Source organism: Otolemur garnettii, unplaced genomic scaffold, assembly GCF_000181295.1.
Source record: "Otolemur garnettii isolate 467f Iridium unplaced genomic scaffold, OtoGar3 scaffold00017, whole genome shotgun sequence".
NCBI lineage: Eukaryota > Metazoa > Chordata > Mammalia > Primates > Galagidae > Otolemur > Otolemur garnettii.
The window spans coordinates 2,288,613-2,308,396 of NW_003852412.1; the positions used below are offsets into that span (position 1 = coordinate 2,288,613).

Below are 19,784 nucleotides of genomic sequence, written 5' to 3' on the forward strand. Positions count from 1 at the left end.
AAAAAAAAAAAAAAAGTAGTCCTGTAGGGTGGCATATACCTGCAGAGGGCTGGTGGCCCCAGCTATGCGCAAACAAATCCTCTGGCAGTGCAGCCTGACCCCTGGTGTGAACTTTTATTTCTAATTCATTTAATAGATAAAATCTGACCTATCCTGAACTACAATGTAAAGATGATTTTAGAATTTATTTTTATCATTTTCTTGTTAGAATTAATATTTGTAAATTATATTTTCCTGCAAAGATATTCTACTGAACTAAAAATTCTAAATTCGGAAACATACCTATTGGCCTGAAAAATTTTGATAAAAGATTATGAATTTATCTGTCTTACTGATAGGTGGTTAGCACTTGACATTAATGAAGATTCTGTTTTGTGGGGAGTCTAACCAAGACTATCCAGGATTATTTCTACTAGGAAATACCAACTTTATCTTTTAATGTAAAAGGTGATTTTTTTTTTTTGACAGAGCCTTAAGCTGTCCCCCTGGGTAGAGTGTTGTGGCATCACAGCTCACAGCAACCTCCAACTCCTGGGCTCAAGCAAGTCTCCTGCTTCAGTCTCCCAAGTAGCTGGGACCACAGGTGCCCGCCACAATGCCCAGCTGTTTTTTGGTTGCAGCCGTGATTGTTGTTTGGCGGGCCCAGGCTGGATTCAAACCCGCCGCCTTAGGTGTATGTGGCTGGCTCCCCAGCCACTTGAGCCACAGACGCCGAGCCATTAAAGATGATTCTTAATGACATTTTTGTCAATTCTCTTATTCTGCCATCTCCTACTTTCGAGTTTGAGTTAGAGATTGTGTGATGATGAATTTCTAGTGTCTTTGATGGGGAAGGTGCTTTCTGATTTTGAGAGTAAGAAGCCATTTTGACACTGTCTCTGTGCTGGTAGCAGGAGACATCATCTGGGGAAGCCACTAATGAGATTTCCTATGGTGACTTATATTTTGGAATATCTTTTTGGTATTGCAGAAAGCTAATTGGCATTTGATCAGGGAGTTTTAAGTTCCAAGTAAGCTTTCATATAAATTATATATATTGAAATTAATATCTACAATAAATGCCTATTAGAGTAATTACTAAAGTTCTTGAATATGTCATATGTTTAAAAAGCTATGTGGAAGAGCAGTTTTACCTTGTAATTGTATAATGTATATATCAAAGATACTATCTGAATAAAGAAAATCAATAATGATTTTACATTTGAATGCAAAACTTCTGTAGGTCACTGACTTCCTTCCTGACCTAACTCTGCCTCCAAACTTACATAAAATAATATTTGATTAGTGTTTCTTGTTTTCTATGTTAATTGCCATTTGGAAAATTTTATTTTCCAGACATTGGACAAGTTAACTAGTAATCAACTAGAAAAATGTCAAAATCTGCCCGTAATACTTAAGCTATTTTTTTTTTTTTTTTGAGACAGAGCCTCAAGCTGTCACCCTGGGTAGAGTGCCGTGGCTTCACTGCTCACAGCAACCTCCAACTCCTGGGCTCAAGCAAGTCTCCTGCCTCAGCCTCCCAAGTAGCTGGGAACACAGGCGCCCGCCACAACGCCTGGCTATTTTTTTTGGTCACAGCCATTATTGTTGTTTGGCGGGTCCGGGCTGGATTCGAACTCGCCACCTTAGGTGTATGTGGCTGGCGCCTTAGCCGCTTGAGCCACAAGCGCAGAGCCAGTACTTAAGCTTTAAAGTACAATTTATCTTTTTGTGTGTGGGGGTGTGTGTGCACGCATATGTGCTCATGCACTTGGACATGCAGTTTGACTGTGGAGTAACTAAAACCAAACATTAGTGCTTAAGCAATATGAAAGGAGAAACAATAAATTTGTACACTATGATTATGCTTAGGACTTTTACCACTTCTTTTCAGAGTATACTATGTTAAATGAAGGTATGTTTGTATTTAGGCATTTCATAATTGGCAGTGTTTTGTATTTATGATTTTAGATTTAATACTGAGAAGTTAGGTGTCCTGAATTATTTTCCCCCTACTTTAATAATTTTCTTTTTTTTTTTTTTTTTGGAGACAGAGCCTCAAGCTGTCCCCCTGGGTAGAGTGCCGTGGCGTTACAGCTCACAGCAACCTCCAACTCCTGGGCTCAAGCGAGTCTCCTGCCTCTGCCTCCCAAGTAGCTGGGACCACAGGCGTCCGCCACAACGCCCAGCTATTTTTTGGTTGCAGCCGTCATTGTTGTTTTGGCGGGTCCAGGTGGGAATTCGAACCCGCCACCTTAGGTGTACGTGGCTGGCGCCCTAGCCGGTTGAGCTATAGGCGCTGAGCCTACTTTAATAATTTTCACCAAAGCCCACAGTTTTCTTCAAACATATGGCTCATCTTGAGATTAGGAAGGTAAACAAATATTACTCAAACTGGCAAAATTACTTTCCCTTGACTGTAAAATTCTCTGTGAAACTATGCGCTTTTAATTACAGACTTAAAATCTGTTATTGTTTATCATTCATAGTTTGGTTTAGTAATACTAATTAAAATCAGTTTAAAAATTTTAAAACATTCACAAGGAGATCATCTCATTTGTTCTAATGTTCTGATTTGTAATTTTTTTTGGGGGGGGATGCTGGGGCCAGGTTTGAACCCACCACCTCTGGTGTATGGTGCCCTACACCTTTGAGCCACAGGTGCCACTCTGATTTGTAATTTTTTTAAAAATTCAGAATATTGTAGGGGTGTAGATGCTTTGATTGTGTGGATTACTTTTGTGCAATTTGAGTCAAATAATTTATAATTTTTACTTGATTGTTCATAGGATACTAATTTTTCTGGTTAAACTTAAAGGTCTCTATATTTGTTTTCCAGATGATAAGTCATAATATTAATTTTTCAAAGCAACAAAAAGTACATCTGTCTCATTTAATATTAGGTTATAATTCCATTATTCACAGACATCCCATTATGTGATTGATTGCTTTTTAAAAGCTACATTTTAGATAGAATTAACCTAGAAATATTTTAGAATGGCTTTTGTTACCTAACAGTTCTTATGTTGGTCCAGCCAAATAAAGGTGAAGAAATCACTTTGTCCTTTTGCTGTCTTCTAAAATAGTTTTATGTATGCATTTTTATTTGGAAACTATTAATTTATATTGAAATAGGCAACTATAAAGTGGGTAATGACTGTGCAAATGGAATTCTCAAATTATCGCTCTTAGTCAAGTATTTCTAGAGTTTACTTTTTGAGCCTTAGAAAATTTAGTATGAGGTAGGGCATGGTGATTTCATGCCTATAAGCGTAAGATTGTGGGAAGCTGAGGCTGGAGATTACTTCAGGACACATGTTTGAGACCAGCCTGGTCAATATTCAGACCTTATGTCTACTCTCTCCTCACCAAAAAATAAATTAGCTAGGTGTGGTGGCACATGCCTTTAACTACTCTGGAGGTTGAAGTAGGAGGATTGCTAAGCCTAGGAGTTTGAGGTTGCATTGAGCAACACAGTTGCACTTTATCCCAGGCAATAGAGTGAGATCTTGTTTCCAAACAAACAGAAATGTCACATGAAATTTTTAGGGAAAATAAATGAGGAATGTACTGAGTTACTTTACAGATGAAGGTATTGCTCTTTTTCTTTCCCTTTTTTGGGGAACAGAGTCTTACTCTGTTGCCCTGGGTAGAGTGCTGTGGTCTGGCAGCTCACAGCAACCTCAAATTCTTAGGCTCAAGTAATCCTCTTGCCTCATCCTTCCCAAGTAGTTGGGACTACAGGTGCCTGCCACAATGCCCAGCTAGTTTTTCTGTTTTTAGTAGAGAGGTCTTGCTCTTGTTCAGACTGGTCTAGAACTCGTGAGCTCAAGCACTCTACCTGCCTTGGTCTCCCAAAGTGTTAGGATTATAGGCATGAGCCGCTGTACCTGGATTGAAGATCTTGCTTTTGATAAGTTGTATTTGGTAGTAAAAAAAAATTTTTGTTTTTTTTGGAGACAGTCTCACTTGTCACTGTCTGTAAAGTGCTGTGACATCATACCTCATAGTAACCTCCAACTCTTGGGCTCAAGTGATCCTCTTGTCTCAGTCTCCCAAGTAACTGGGACTACCGGCACCCGCCATAGCGCCATGCCATTTTTTTGTTGCAGTTGTCATTGTTATTTAGGAGGCCCAGGCTGGGTTTGAACCCACCAGCCTTGTTGTATGTGGCTGGTGCCGTAACCACTGTGCTGTGGAATGTAGGCAATATAGTTTGGCTATCTAGTATAATCCTTAGGTAATTCTGATTACTGAAGTTAATTGTGAATAAGATTACTCATTTGGGGAGGTGCCTGTGGCCCCATATGCTGGAGGTCGTGGGTTCAAACTCAGCCCAGGCCAGAAACTGCAAAAAAAAAAAAAAATTACTCATTTGATTAAGATTATTGAAATCTGGTCTTTAATGAATATATAATTTGTCAGAGGAAAGAAGGAAGACTGTATTCTTTTTTTTTTTTTTTTCTTTGAGAGAGAGTCTCACTATATCACCCTCCGTAGAGTGCCATGGCATCTTAGCTCACAGCAACCTTAAACTCTTGAGCTTAAGCGATTCTCTTGCCTCAGCCTCCCCAGTAGCTGGGACTACAGGCTCCTGCCACAACACCTGGCTATTTTTTGGTTGTAGTTGTCATTGTTGTTTGGCAGACCCTGGATGGGTTCAAACCCGCCAGCTCTTATATGACTGAGATGCTAGCTGCTGAGCTACAGGTGCTGAGCCTCCTAAGAGAGGCAGCTCCATACCTATTAACTGCCTTTGAAAGACTTCAGTGGGATAAGTTATGGAAGTGGAAGACAGTGATACTGATGATCCTGAGTGTGTAAGGCTTATGCGTGAGTCTTTTTTTTTTTTTTTTTGAGACAGAGCCTCAAGCTATCCCCCAAAGGTAGAGTGCTGTGGCATTGCAGCTCACAGCAACCTCCAACGCCTAGGCTCAAGCGAGTCTACTGCCTCAGCCTCCCAAGTAGCTGGGACCACAGGCGCCCGCCACAACGCCCAACTATTTTTTGGTTGCAGCCATCATTGTTGTTTGGCGGGCCCGGGCTGGATTCAAACCCGTCAGCTTAGGTGTATGTGGCTGGCACCTTAGCCACTTGAGCCACAGGCACTGAGTCTCATTACCCTATCTTTAAAAAAAAAAAAAGAAAAGAAAAAAATTTTGGTATAGTACTACAGTGTGTTTATATTTTAAGCTAAATGTTGGTACAGAAGAGTTAAAAGTTAAAAAAAGAAAGTTTATAAAATAAAAAAGATTACAGTAAGCTAAGGTTTAATATTGAAGAAATAATATCCCCTTTATAAATTATAAATCAGCGTAGCCTAAGAGTACAGCCTTCATAAAGTCTGCATAGTTACAGTAATGTCCTAGGCCTTCATATTCACTCACCACTCACTCACTGAAGGACCCAGCGCAGTTTCCAGTCCTGCAAGCTCCGTTCATGGTTAGTTACCTATATTAGTGTACCATTTTTTGTCTTTTATAGTGTACCTTTTTTGTGTTTAGTTACATTTAGATACACAAATACTTAACCATTGGTTACAGTCCTCTTAATTATTCGGCACAGTAACATGCTGTACAGGTTTGTATCCCAAGTGGAGAGTAGGCTATCCCATCTAGGTTTGTGTAAGTTTAGTCTCTAATATTTGCACAATGAAAGAATAGCCTGACATAATCCCATCATTAAGCAACACACAACTGTGTTTCTCCTAATAAGGATATCTTAACTTAATCTGACTACATATTTCATTATCTGTTGAGTTAGTGATATAAAGCAAGAAGAGTCATTTTCATTACCTATCAGAGTTCTAGGGCTTGACTGGACTTAGTTGATTCTTGCTCACGTTCTCTTGTGGTTGCAGTTAGGTGGTTGCTGGAGCTGCTCTTCTTTCATGTCTGTTGGCTGATCTGTGCCTGTTGGTTAGAGACTGTGAGCCAGAGGCCCTATATATGGCCTCTTAGGATTTGGGTTTCTGAGCAGTGCCTGTGGCTCAAAGGAGTAGGGTGTTGGGCCCATATACCGGAGGTGGCAGGTTCAAACCCGGCCCCAGCCAAAAACTGCAAATTAAAAAAAAAAATTTGGGGGGGGGGGTTTCCTTGCAGCAGGTAGCTGGGTTCCCAGGGCAAGTAAATGAAGGGAAAAGGGCAGAGGCCTAAATGGAAACTGTGTTACCTTTTTTAGCCTAAATTTTGAGGTCATATAGCATCTCTTCTGTTGTGTGTATTTCATTTGTAAAAAGCAGGTCTTTAAGACCAGCCCCTAGTCCATTAGAGGAGAAAAACAATTCCCCTCTTGAGGGGAGAAGTGTAAGAGAATTTGTGGAAATGTTAAAACTACTATACACACCTCATCCTACAAAATAGTTGCATTTCATTAGTTAGGGATTAAGTAAGTTCTAAAGTCAGTGAATGTGGAAGATGTTACCATGGAGACCATCATACAATCTAAGCAGCAACCAGGATTTTCTTTAGGTTAACGGAAAAGGTCACCGTTCCTTCCACTGAATATCAAATAAGGTGTGTTTGGCTTGTGTTCAGTGCCTCTCTTGTATGAAAAATGTATCTAAACACTAGAGTAGCATTCAGCAAGACACAGTTATCAGATTGTGGGAGGCTTTGTGGAAAGGAAAAGTGACATCATCAGTGAACTGTGTCTGACCTATATTTACTGAGTGAAGAAGGAGGGTCGGCAGAAACATTTATTACTTTTATTTTGAGTTTACTTTAATTTTGGGAGAGATTATATATAGCTAAGTGTCTATAAAATGAATGATGTGACCCTTTTGTTTTCCCAAATCTTTGTTTCAAATAAGAGAGGAGATATAATTCAGAGGCTTTGTCCCTTCTTAAATGAAGGTAAATGAATAATAGTATCAACCTAATGTGAAATTGTCAATTTAAAAAAAAAGCTAATGTGAGAACAAGCACTCCAGTAATGTCACACTCATCCAACACCAAATAAAACAAAAAAAAAAAAGTAAAAACAGTGTACCTGTGAGAATGAATAATATATATAAAATTTCTTTTTTTTTTTTTTTAGAGACAGAGCCTCAAAGCTGTCCCCCTGGGTAGAGTGCTGTGGCACCACAGGTGCCTGCCACAATGCTTGGCTATTTTCGTTGTTCTTGTAGTTGTCGTTATTTAGCAGGCCCAGGCCTGGTTTGAACCTGCCAGCCCCTGTGTATGTGGCCGGCACCCTAACCATGAGCTATGGGCACCGAGCCAAAATATTATTGAATTTTGTTTATTAAACTAGGCAGTGAGAGATGTTAAAAGGGAACAACAGTGAATTTTAAAGTCAGGAAAACTGGATTCTAGTCTGAACTCTGTCATCATAATCTTGGTTTTTATCTTTTCTGTAGAGTACAGGTGTGATCAGCTACAGAGATGTTATAAAGATTTGATACTTGAACATGTCTGGCATGCAATAGGTAATGAATAAATTTTTGCCAAATATCTCTTTTTTTCTTGCTTTTGACTTACTATTTGTGTGTGATTTTAAAAGCATGAGTGTAAGATACTAACATACATTCCCCTCATGTTTTATAAATAATAACAGTATTGTTTCTAGTGCCACAATGCTAATAACCAAATGATCTACCTAAACTTAAATTGGACTGTTACTCTTTTGCTTTTTCTTTTTTGGGACAGAGTCTCCCTTTGTCACCCTGCCATGGCATCATAGCTCACAGCAACCTCTAACTGTTGGGCTCAAGTGATCCTCTTGCCTCAGCCTCCCAGCAGCTGGGACTACAGGCACCCTCCACAAAGCCTGGCTATTTTAGAGATGGGGTCTTGCTCTAGCTTAGGCTGGTGTCCAACTCCTGGGCTCAGGCAGTCCACCCACCTTGGCCTCCCAGAGTACTAGAATTATAGAGGTGAGCTACTGTGCCTGGCCTTCTTTGGCATTTTTAAGTCTTTTACAAACTGCTGCTTACAAAGTTCACATTACTTAGCATGATAGTCAAAGCTTTTAAGTTCTGGCCTTCTGCTGACCGATCCTTACCTCTTTCCTATGTATTTCAAAATCTACCCCACTTACCTAATTTGATCTGCTAACAACACTAATTTTTATATAGTGTTCTGTCCTGGTAGACTCTTTTTCCTCACCATCGGACTATTCAGGTCTCCTTTTTTCCAAATTTGTAACTTTGTGTTATTTTTGACAGATATATTATTAATATATTATGATTATTTGTTATCATGTTTCATCTAGAATTAGAAACTCCTTGAGGCAGGAAGTGCTACACATGAGCTCAGCACCTAGTAACTCAGCAAGTTTTTTTTTCTGTCATGTTTATAGTATTATAATTGTCTTTAGCATCAAGAAAGCCAAATGTAGTCATTCAACATTACTCTGATTGTATTTGTGATTTTATTTATTTATTTTTTGAGACATAGTCTTACTCTGTCACCCAGAGTAGAGTGCCCTGATAATGCCTTAGCTCACAGCAACCTCAAACTCTTGGCTCAAGTGATGCACTTGCCTCAGCCTCCCGAGTAGCTTTGACTACAGGCACCCACTTCCATGCCTGGTTAATTTTTCTATTATTATTATTTTTTTTTTTAGCAGGGACAGGGTCTCAGTCTTGCCCAGGCTGTTCTGAACTCCAGCTCAAGCAGTCCATCTGCCTCGATCTCTGAGAGTGCTAGGATTGTAGGCGTGAGCCACCTTGCCCTGCCCATTTGTGGTGACTTTTTTGTGTCCATGAGCTCTAATACCTTTGGCAATGGCTCTAAACTAGTTAAGGTGCAATGAAGAAGTCAGAGTCAGCTGACTAGAAATGACTCTGATGATTGTAGATAATATCTTTTTTGTGTGTCACTGTTTTTTTCAATGTTGTCTGTGTTGTGTCAAGTCTTCAAGTTTAGATCTCAACTTTGGAACAACATTCCCTTTCTTACTTATTTATGTATTTTTTTTTTTCAAAGTTCCCTTTTTAAAAGAAAAGTTATTGAGCCCTGGAGGATGGATGGGAAGATGGAGATGGTGATTTGCAGAATAATTGTTGATAGTATTTATATTTGATTTTTCTCTTATTTAAACTTCCAGGTTTTCAGCTCAGAACCTTTGGTATAAGTGAAGTATATTAATAAGAACTCTTGGATGAAAGTAACAGAAACTTGTAAAAATAGGGTAATAATAAGGATAAATCAGTGTTTCATGGCCATGCAAGAGCTAGAATGCAATTAGCCTCAGAAAGAAATTAGAACCAAGTGACTGCAAGTCCTCAGGAACTCAGGACCGTGACTCTTTTTTTCTTCAGATCAGTGTTCTGTTTCTGTGTCCTCATGGTAGAAGGCAGCAACTCCACTGATTCTGGCTTCAGATACACATACAGTTCCTCTAAATAAGGAGACAGACTTGCTATTTTTCTGTCTCACATGTCCTTGGGAGAGAGAAAATGATTGACTAACTTGAGTCAGGTGCCCATCCCTTTTCCCAATCTACACAAGTAAATGGGCAATGTTACCTGGTACTAAAATAGATTTTAGCAGGCCACCCTTTTCAAATGGAAGAATAATCCTCAAAGCAGTGCTATTGTATTGTATAGGTTGCTTATTGCACACACTGCTTGCCAAGCCGTATATCCACAGGGATGTGGTTTTAAAGTTTACATGAAGGTACATTATGGATTTGTGGTCACCTTTTCTCATAGACAGGAATAGTCATTGTGAATTGGGAGGCTATTCTAAAGGAGTTTGCTGTCATTTTTTTGTTATATTGTCCATCTTGCTATAGTCTCAGTATTGAAAATTTAGAATGTTTCCTACCCATGGGCCATGGAATTTTATTGCAGCAAAACCAAAAGGTCACATGCAGATAAGTTTTCTCAACAGGAATTTTGAAGATAGAGTTATTATTATGAGGGTCCTTGACATTTTTCCCTACCTAAGTAAGGTGTCCTAGCATTCATTCAGAACCACTCTGTGGGGCGGTGTCTGTGGCTCAATGGGTAGGGTGCTAGCCCCATATATTGAGGGTGGTGGGTTCAAACCTGGCCCTGGCCTAACTGCAACAAAAAAATAGCCAGGCGTTCTGGCGGGCGCCTGTAGTCCCAGCTGCTCTGAAGGCTGAGGCTGGAGAACTGCCTAACCCCAGGAGTTGGAGGTAGCTGTGAGCAGTGTGCTGTCATGGTCCTTGTAGAGGGCTGTCTCTGCAAAAAAAAAAAAAAAAAACCAAAAACCCCCCCCAAAAACCACTCTGTAGTCTTTGTTTATATTTCAGCACCCATAAAATACCTAACTTAGAGGAATGTCAAAGTTCAACGTTTGTAAATTAACCCGACACTAATCACTCAGCAGTTTCTACTGGGAAATTTAAAGAATATTTATTTTTTAAAAGTAATATTAATATAAAGTTTGATTAGTAGAAGCTTAAGTTTTGTTTTTCTTTTCCTCTCTATATCTGTGATACAACACAACTGTATCTTCAGCCCTTAGGGATGTTTGGGATAGTTTAATAAGATTATGGATTATTATTTTTTTTTTTTTTTCAGTTTTTGGCAGGGGCTGGGTTTGAACCCTCCACCTCCGGCATATGGGGCCGGCGCCCTACTCCTTTGAGCCACAGGCGCTGCCGCAAGATTATGGATTTTTGTGCGTAAAACAGATCTGATTTCTACTAAAAGTTCAACTTTTTAAAGATAAGATTTTCAGCAAGTGGTGGTACTTTAAAGCTTTACTTATAAGTGTTAATAATTAGCCTTTAAAAATTCTTCTGTAGTAAGGTGTTGAGAGTGATCTAACTTTCTTTGGAAGTTTTGTGATGTTCTATTCAATCTAGCCTAAATTAACCTGAAACAAACACTAGTAGTTTTGGGGGGGGGAAGGAAGAGGAATAAAGATTTCAAGCTGGCCTCATTGTTTTGCTAATTTCTACCTTTTTTCTGTTGTTTCTTCTGGTTCCTTTATCTCTTTCACTTCAATTTAGGAGAAAAAACTTACAGAGAAATTCACCTTAAGAAATGAGAGTTTTCCTCATATATTTGTATTTTAACAGAGGTTATTTGAAAAGGGGTTCACAAGAAATAACTAATGATGGAATTGTACTAGGCCTCTCACGTCTTAGATTCTCAAATCAGGTCATGCTTTTCAACAGATCTGGCTCAGTTTCTAGGGCATGGGGTGCACTGCATAAAAACATTTTATTTATAGTCAGCTTCATTTAAAATGCCATTTAAAGAGAACTAAAGAAGTAATTAATACATTGACATGGGCAGGGGTCTGTGGTAAGGCAAAAGGCTTCGCCTGAGCAAAGGTGATTTGATTTAGTAGTAAAGTTGTATAAAGGTAAATTGAGGATTATTGAGGTTTGGGGATTAAATAATATATTTTGAGTTTTTAAAGGGAAAAGAGTAATAGTAAAATAAATGATTTTTTTTTTTTTTTGAGACGTGAGTCTTACTCTGTTGCTCTGGGTAGGATGCCACCTTGATTGTACCTCACAGCAACCTCAGACTCTTGGGCTCTTGCCCCAGCCTCCTGAGTTGCTGGGACTGCAGGTGTGTGTTACAATGCCTGCCTAGTTTTTTTATTTTTAGTGGTGACAGGCTGGTTTCAAGTTCCTGAGCTCAAGCAATCCACCAAACCTGTCAGAGTGCTAAGACTACAGTTGTGAACCATTGCACCGCACAAAATAAATGATTTTTAAGGAAAAGATCAGGGGCCAACTAAATCGAATTAGGAAACCAGTTTGGAATCTATTGTGTTGATATATAAAAGTGGCATTAACTGGTGTCTCTAATGTTATTCTTTTAAAGGCATTTTTCAATTCAAGTATAATGCACATGTCATAATAAAATTTACCATTTTATAATATATGAATAAGTAGTTTTAGTATATAGTATTTACAAAATTGTGTACCAGTCTTTACTATCTAATTCCAAAACATTTTTATTAGTTTTTCAAAAATAACTCCTGTACTCCTTAGCACTCACTCTCTTCTGCACATAGATTCTGGCAACCACTAACCTACTTTCTGTCTCTGTGTATTTGCATATTTCTGATGTTTCGTAAAAATGAAATGATATAATATGTGACCTTTTGTGTAGCCACTTTTAACATAGCATGTTTCCAAAGTTCGTTCATGTTGTTTTGTAGTCCATCCTTTTTAATAGCTGAATAATATTCCACCACATAGATTATATTACATTTTATTTATCTATTCATTAGCTGATTGACATTTGGGTTGTTCCCACTTTTTGGTCACTGTGAATAATGCTGTTGTAGTCATTAGTTAAACACATGAAACCACGTGTTTACAAACTTCCTGGTTATGTATTCAGGAGTGAAATTTGGGGGTCATATGGAATCTATGTTTAACTTTTTGGAAAAACTGCCAACCTACTTTCCAAAGTGGCTGTACCATTTTACATTCCCATCAGCAGCATTTGAGTTTGTTTTTTCATATTCTCCCACCTTGTTATTGCCTGTCTTGATGGCCAACCTAGTGAGTATAAAATGTATATGTATCATTGTGGTTTTGACTTCTATTTTCCTAATGACTAATTTTAGCTTCTTTATCTGCTTTTTGGTACTACCTTTATGTTTGGAGAAATGCCCATTCAAATCCCTTGCCTAGGCCGGGCTTAGGGGCTCACACTTAGAATCCTAGAACTCTGGGAGGCCATAGGGGTTGGATTGCTTGAGCTCAGGAGTTTAAGACCAACCTGAGCAAGAGCAAGACCCCGTCTCTACAAAATATCCCCCTATTGTGGGGGGTGCCTATGATCCTAGCCACTCCAGAGGCTAGGGCAAGAGGATTGATTACTTAAGCCTAAGAGTTTCAGGTTGCTGTGAGGTGTGACACCATACCAGTCTACCAAGGGTGACAGAGTGAGACTCTAAAAAACTCCCCCAAAAACATTAAAAATACCCAAACAAATCTTTGCCAATTTTTAAGTTTTGTTTTTTGTCTTTTTATTGTTGAGTTTTAAGAGTTGTATATGAAGTCTAAATACAAGTCTGTTATCAGATACATGATTTACAAATATTTTCTCCCATTCGGTGGGTTGTCACTTGTTTGACAGTGCTAATATTATTTTTAATGGGAATGTTAGTTTTATTCTTGAGCATGACACTGATAGTTTATTAGGAAATATTCTTTTTCTAATTTACTAAGATTTTTGTTAATTAAAAAATATGACTTAGTCATGTTTTATTATTGTATTTGAGTTGCTTCTATACAGTTAGTTTTTAATTTTTTAAGTATTCTTTCTTTCTTTATTTTTTTTGAGACAGCCTTTCACTTATTAACCCTCAGTAGAGTGTTATGGTGTCACAGCTCACGGCAACCTCCAACTCCTTGGGCTTAGGCGAATTCTCTTGCCTCAGCCTCCCGAGTAGCTGGGACTACAAGCACCTGCTACAATGCCTGGCTATTTTTTTGTTGCAGTTTGGCCAGGGTTGGGTTTGAACCTGCTACCCTCGGTATATGGGGCCGGCGCCCTACCCACTGAGCCACAGGCGCTGCCCTTTTTTTTTCTTTTTAAGAGATTGAGTCTCATTCTGTCACCCAGCCTGGGGTACAGTGGTACAATTTTAGCTTACCACAGCCTTAAATTCCTGGGCTTGAGCAATCCTCCTGTCTCAACCTCCTGGGTATCTGGGATTGCTGGCATGTACCACATAACTGGCTAATTTTATTTTATTTTATTTTATTTTTGAGACAGAGTCTCAAACTGTTGCCCTGGGTAGAATGCCGTGGCATCACAGCTCACAGCAACCTCAAACTCTTGGGCTCAACAAATCCCTTGCCTCAGCCTCCCAAGTAGCTGGGACTACAGGTGCCTGCCACAATGCCCGGCTATTTTTTTGTTGCAGTTGTCAGCAGACCCAGGCTGGGTTCAAACCTGCTACCCTAGGTATATGTGACCAGCTCCCTTGCTGACTAAGCTACAGACATCGCCTAATTTTAATTTTTTTTTTGTACATGCAGTGTCTTGTTACATTGTCCAGGCTGGTCTATGAAGCCCGCTCATGGCCTCAAGCCATCCACCTGTCTTTGCCTCCTAAACTGCTGGGGTTTTTGATATATTCTTGATTCTGAATGTTATGTGTTCACTCTACATTGACTTTGAGAGGTCTTGATATTGGAGTTACATTAAATTTGAGATTTTCCATGTTTCTTGTGAGTCTCAAACCTTGTGATCAAATTTCATACTCTGAAAGTTTGCAAGCACTTGGGTCTTCTGGAGAAGTAATTTTGACAAACATAATTTGTTAATATAATTAAATATTTCCTATTTCTTGAGAAAATTTTATGATTTATGGTTTTGTAGAAAGTTGCATAATAAAACATCACTATTCCATGGAACTTAGAAATTTTAAATTCTTTTAAAGATACTTTTTATTTATACTGTTATATCTCTGTACTGAGGGCAACAAAAAGAAAACAAATTCTATCTCAAAAAGAAAACAAATAAACAAAAAAAAGAATTGATACTAGATAGTCGCCAAGGATATGAGTATATATAGAAAAGAAGGCCAAGATCTTTGTTGTGTTTTCAATAGAATGTGTTAAAAGGTTGGTGTGGGCTGAGTGTGGCAGCTTATGCCTGTAATCTTGGTGGTTTGGGAGGCTGAGATGGGAGGATTGCTTGAGGCCAGGAATTCAGGACCAACCAGATTATGAGAGAGACCTCATCTCTGCAGGAAACAAATAAATAAACAAAAAAAGAGAATTTAGCTAGGTATGGTGGTATATGTTCCTGTGGTCCCAGCTACTCAGGAAGGTGAAGCAGGAGGATCGTGAAGCCCAGGATTTGGAGGAGGTGGCACTGAGCTATGATGACAGTGTTACATTCTACCTTGGGTAACAGAGCAAGACCCTGTGTGTGTGTCCCTACCCACTCTACCCCTAATAAAATAAAAAGGTGACATAAAGAGGAGCAACTAGCAAAGGAGACTGAAATATGACCAGTGGTATAAGTATAAAACTATAGAAGGATGTATGGTGTTTTGGAAGCTAAGTAAAGAAAATTTGTAGGCTCGGCGCCTGTGGCTCAGGTGGCTAAGGTGCCAGCCACATACACCTAAGGTGGCGGGTTCGAATCCAGCCCAGGCCTGCCAAACAACAATGATGGCTGCAACCAAAAAATAGCTGGGCGTTGTGGCGGGCACGTGTGGTCCCAGCTACTTGGGAGGCGGAGGCAGGCTTGAGCCCAGAGTTGGAGGTTGCTGTGAGCTGTGAGGCCACGGCACTCTACCCAGGGTGACAGCTTGAGGCTCTGTCACAAAAAAAAAAAAAAAAAAAGAAAAAAAAAAATTTGTATAGGGAAAGGGAAGTGATGCTGCTGATAAGGCAAATGAGATGTGAATTAGATTGTCTTTTGGATTTAGCAGTGTGCACACTGCTGGTGACCTTTCTGGGTTTTGTTTGTTTTGGAGGCCTTTATGGGCTTTTTGGTTTGTTTTGTTTGAGACAGTATTTAACTCTGTAACTCTGGGTAGAGTGCCATGACACCATAGATCATAGCAACCTCAGATGCTTAGGCTCAAGTCATCCTCTTGCCTCGGCCTCCCCAGTGGCTAGGACTAGAGGTGTATCCACCATGTTCAGCTAGTTTTTCCGTTTTTAGTAGAAAAGTCTTGCTCTTGTTCGGGCTAGTCAAGTAATCTGCCGACCTCAGCCTCCCAGAATGCTAGGATTAATTACAGTCATGAGCCAGTGCGCCTGACTTGCTGGTGACCTTTGAAGAACAATTTTCATTGAAATATGGGGACAAAAGTATGATTGGAGTGGATTTAAGAACAACTGATAGAATAATTTTAAGACAGTGAATATGGACAACTTTTTTGAGGAATTTTGCTGTAAAAGAGAGCAGAGCAATAGGTTGGCAGCTATAGAGAGAGATGATTTTAAGATGGGAGGAGAAACACATACCTGCTTAGTATAGTATATTGCTGTATGTAGTCAGAATCACTTGGTTCTTAGAGTATTTTACTTTTTTATGATTATGATTATTATTTTTTGAGACAGAGTCTCAAGCTGTCACCCTGGGTAGAGTGCTATGGTGTCACAGCTTACAGCATCTTCAAACTCTTGGGCTTCAGTGATTCTCTTGCTTCAGCCTCCCAAGTAGCTGGGACTACAAGGCACTGGCCACAACGCCTGGTTATTTTTTGTTGCAGTTGTCATTGTTGCTTAGTTGGCCTGGGCCGGTTTCATGCCCTCCAGCCTCGGCGTATGTGGCTGGCACTGTAACCACTGTGGTATGGGTAACAAGCCTACTCTGAATTTTTAAGAAAAAGATTATTTATGATGAATGTACTTCTTAATTTTTTTTTGAGACAGAGTCTCACTTTGTTGCCCCCAGTAGAGTGTTGTGGTGTCATAACTCTCAGCAACCTCCCACTCTTGGACTCAAAGATCCTCTAGCCTTAGCCTCCCAAGTAGCTGGGACTACAGGCGCCTGCCACAACACCCGGCTATTTTTAGAGACGGGGTCTTGCTCTTGCTCAGGCTGTTCTTGAACTCATGAGCTCAGGTAGTCCACCTGACTGGGCTTCCCAGAGTACTTGTATTACAGGTGTGAGCCACTTTACCTGGCCTGTATACTTTTTATTAAGACCGTGGTTTGGGGTTTTAGGCTGTTTCATTTTGAAATGTGCTGGCTCTAAGTACAGAAAACCTAGCAGTGGTTTAAGCAAACAACAGGATTTGTAATAGTTTTTTTACATAATAAGAAATCCAGAAGTAGATAGTAATTAGCATTGGTACAGCTGCTAAGCAATGCTGTTTGAGACCTCCAGTACATTTTTTTTCCTGTCAGTCTTATTTATTGGTTAGTTTTAAATCCTCAGGGTTATTGACTTAAGGTAATAGGATGATTGTTCAGCAGTAGACATCATGTATAGATTTAAGGCCAGAAAAGTGAGAGAGTAGTGATGTTAGACACATTTGTTCCCATTTATCAGGAAAGCAAATGCTTTCCCAGAATTATTCCCTATACCACTTCCAAAGCAGACTTCAGAGTACACATCTTTGATCTTCACTGTGTCACTTATACCCTGTCCACCTCTCCACATGTGGAAAATACAAAAGTGAATATTGAGCTGGGCCTATCACCATCCTGAACAGTCAAGATTCTTAAAGGGGAAAATAAATCCCATAAGTGATTAATAGTGCCTGACACATAGAACCATCAGAAAACTACAAAATTTAATTATAATTGGTGACTAGCATTTATGAAAAATTTTTTGTTACTTCTCAGTAAATTCAAATAACAGGCATTTTAGTGGTGTATGGAAAGATATTTTTTAAAAAATTGTTTCTGGAAAGGTATTTTTGGATATGATGGAGCTCTCAGTAGTTTACAAGTGTATGAACAACCTACTTGTTAAAAAGCTAGTCATTTATTCTTAGAAGCTGGCAAATGTGTGTGTGTGTGTGTGTGTGTGTGCACATGCACCCATATGTGGTTTTTTTTTTTTTTTTTTTGAGACAGAAGCCTCAAGCTGTCCCCCTGGGTAGAGTGTTTTGGCATCATAGCTCACAGCAACCTCTAACTCCCGGGCTTGAGTGAGTCTCCTGCCTCAGCCTCCCAAGTAGCTGGGACCACAGGCGCCCGCCCAAATGCCTGGCTATTTTTTGGTTGTAGCCGTCATTGTTGTTTGGCGGGCCCAGGCTGGATTCGAATCTGCCACCTTGGGTGTATGTGGCTGGCGCCTTAGCCACTTGAGCCACAGGCACCGAGCCCCCATGTGTGTTTTTAAGAAGCTAATCTTTTGTTATGCTATTTCCAGTTTATAATGGTCAGTTTTTGAGAAGTTCAATTTAGTTTTTGATGTAAATTAGAAATTATCTTACAGTCATAAAGATCCATTTTTATTGTTAAGTTTGGTTCTCTTTGTTTTCCACAGAATGTTGGCTCAATTAAGGAACATCAGGGAGATAAATTCAACCCAGTGGTAAGTAGCTTTAATTTCTTTTGGTAGAAAGTTTTTGATTTATTCTTTTTTTTTTTTTTTTTTTTGAGACGGAGTCTTTGTCGCCCTTAGTAGAGTGCTGTGCTGTCACAGCTCACAGCAAGCTCCAACTCTTGGGCTTAGGTGATTCTCTTGCCTCAGCCTCCTGAATAGCTGGGACTACAGGTGCCCACCACAATGCTGGCTATTTTTTGTTGCAGTTTGGCTGGGGTCAGGTTTGAACCCACCACCCTCAGTATATGGGGCCGGTGCCCCACCCACTAAGCCACAGGCTCCACCCGTGATGAAAAGATTCTTAGGTTTACTTTGTCACTTGTAGTTTATAAAGTATCATATCCCTAAATTTCAGCCATGTTGATCACTTCCTGTTTAGACCAGGTTAGAAGAAGCTTTTTGGAGTATTTTCTTGTATCATTATGGGAGGATTTCTTTTTTTTTTGCATTTCTTGGCGGGGGCTGGGTTTGAACCTACCACCTCCAGCATATGGGGTTGGTGCCCTACTCCCTTGAGCCACAGGCCCCCCCCCCATGGGAGGATTTCTTGGGGGGGGGGCGTGTTACTCATTTACATCTTTTTCATAATAGTTCCTTCTTCCTCTTCCCTCAGGGATTAAGGTCCCCTTCCTTTATTTAGCAATCAGCAGTTTTTAGTATACAGGACTTCTACATGTAGTGTATACTAAATACTTTTTACTTCTTCAAGGTGGTAGCTACTAGTTACAGTGTATACTTCTTTAATATGGTAGCTACTAGTTACAGGTGGCTATTGAGCATTTATAATAAGTGTGCTTAGTGTGACTGTGAAACTGAATTTTTGATTTTACTTAACTTTTAAGTTTAAATAGCCACATATCTAGAGGCGGCTACCATATTGGACAGAGTAGATAGAATTCTTTCCTATTCTTAAAGTGTCCTCCTAACTCAGTTGTATTCCTAAAATACCTAGAACAAGAAGTGTTGTATTCATTTTTAAAATTTAAAAAATGATTTCATAAGCATGTAAGTATAAGCTAAAATCTCCTTTAGCAATTAAAGTGTTCTTATTTATTAGATGAACTGTTTATTTTTTCAGTTAAACATGCCTTAATGTAAACGTAGGTAATGTTTGTATTTGGTAAACTTTTCTGTATGTTTGTTGCCAGAGATTTTAGATGGAAACATTTGATGTCTGACACTAAAGTTTGTTTTTGTAAATCTTGAAGGAAAAGTGTAAAGTATGTAGCAAAGACCAACTGATACCTGAATTGCTTTGAGAACTTTAGTTCAGGTATCGGTTTAAAATATCATTCTGTGTTGAGAAGCAATATAAAAAAGCAGTAGTTCTAGCTACTTGGAACTCCTAGACAGGAGGATTTCTTGAGCCCAGTGGTTTGAGACCAGTTTGGACATCATAGTAAGATGCACCATCTCTTTACAAAAAAGGGAGTACAAAACTAAAACTCAGTTTCTTTATAGAAAAATGGTAGAAAGTTGTAGTGAGGATGAAATAAGAATATGCATATAGTTTATTATCTAAAGAACTTAGCATATCAGGTTGGCACCTGTAGTTCAGCAGCTAGAGTGCCAGCCACATAACACTGGAGCTGGCGGGTTCGAATCCAGCCTGCCGAATAGCAGTGACAAACTACAACCAAAATATAGCCAGGCGTTGTGGCAGATGCCTGTAGTTCCAGCTACTTGGGAGGCTGAGGCAAGAGAATTGCTTAAGCCCAAGAGTTTGAGGTTCACTTCTGAAGTTTATCTTACAGGGGTACAAGTGAATCTTTCTAAGAGTAGAAAGTGAACGTTTTAAAACAATAACTGAGAAAATGACATGAAGGCTCTGTTGATCAGTTTGATGGAAGCATTTCGGATTGCATGTGAAAGCCCCATACT

The 19,784-nt window shown here is 39.4% G+C and overlaps 1 protein-coding gene across 5 annotated transcripts in view; it reads left to right on the plus strand.

Annotated features, from left to right (window-relative positions):
• The window catches only part of ERBIN (erbb2 interacting protein), a 155,276-nt gene that overhangs the window by 40,371 nt on the left and 95,121 nt on the right, over nt 1-19,784 (plus strand). For 3 of the 5 annotated variants that reach the window (XM_003785877.3, XM_003785876.3, XM_003785878.3), the window contains exon 2: nt 17,844-17,891. The gene's annotated coding sequence lies outside the window, so the exon portion shown is untranslated. Of the gene's footprint in view, nt 1-7,379; nt 7,409-14,403; nt 14,506-17,843; nt 17,892-19,784 lie in introns of those variants that run through there. The other 2 variants (XM_023510870.1, XM_023510869.1) reach the window with 2 other exon arrangements.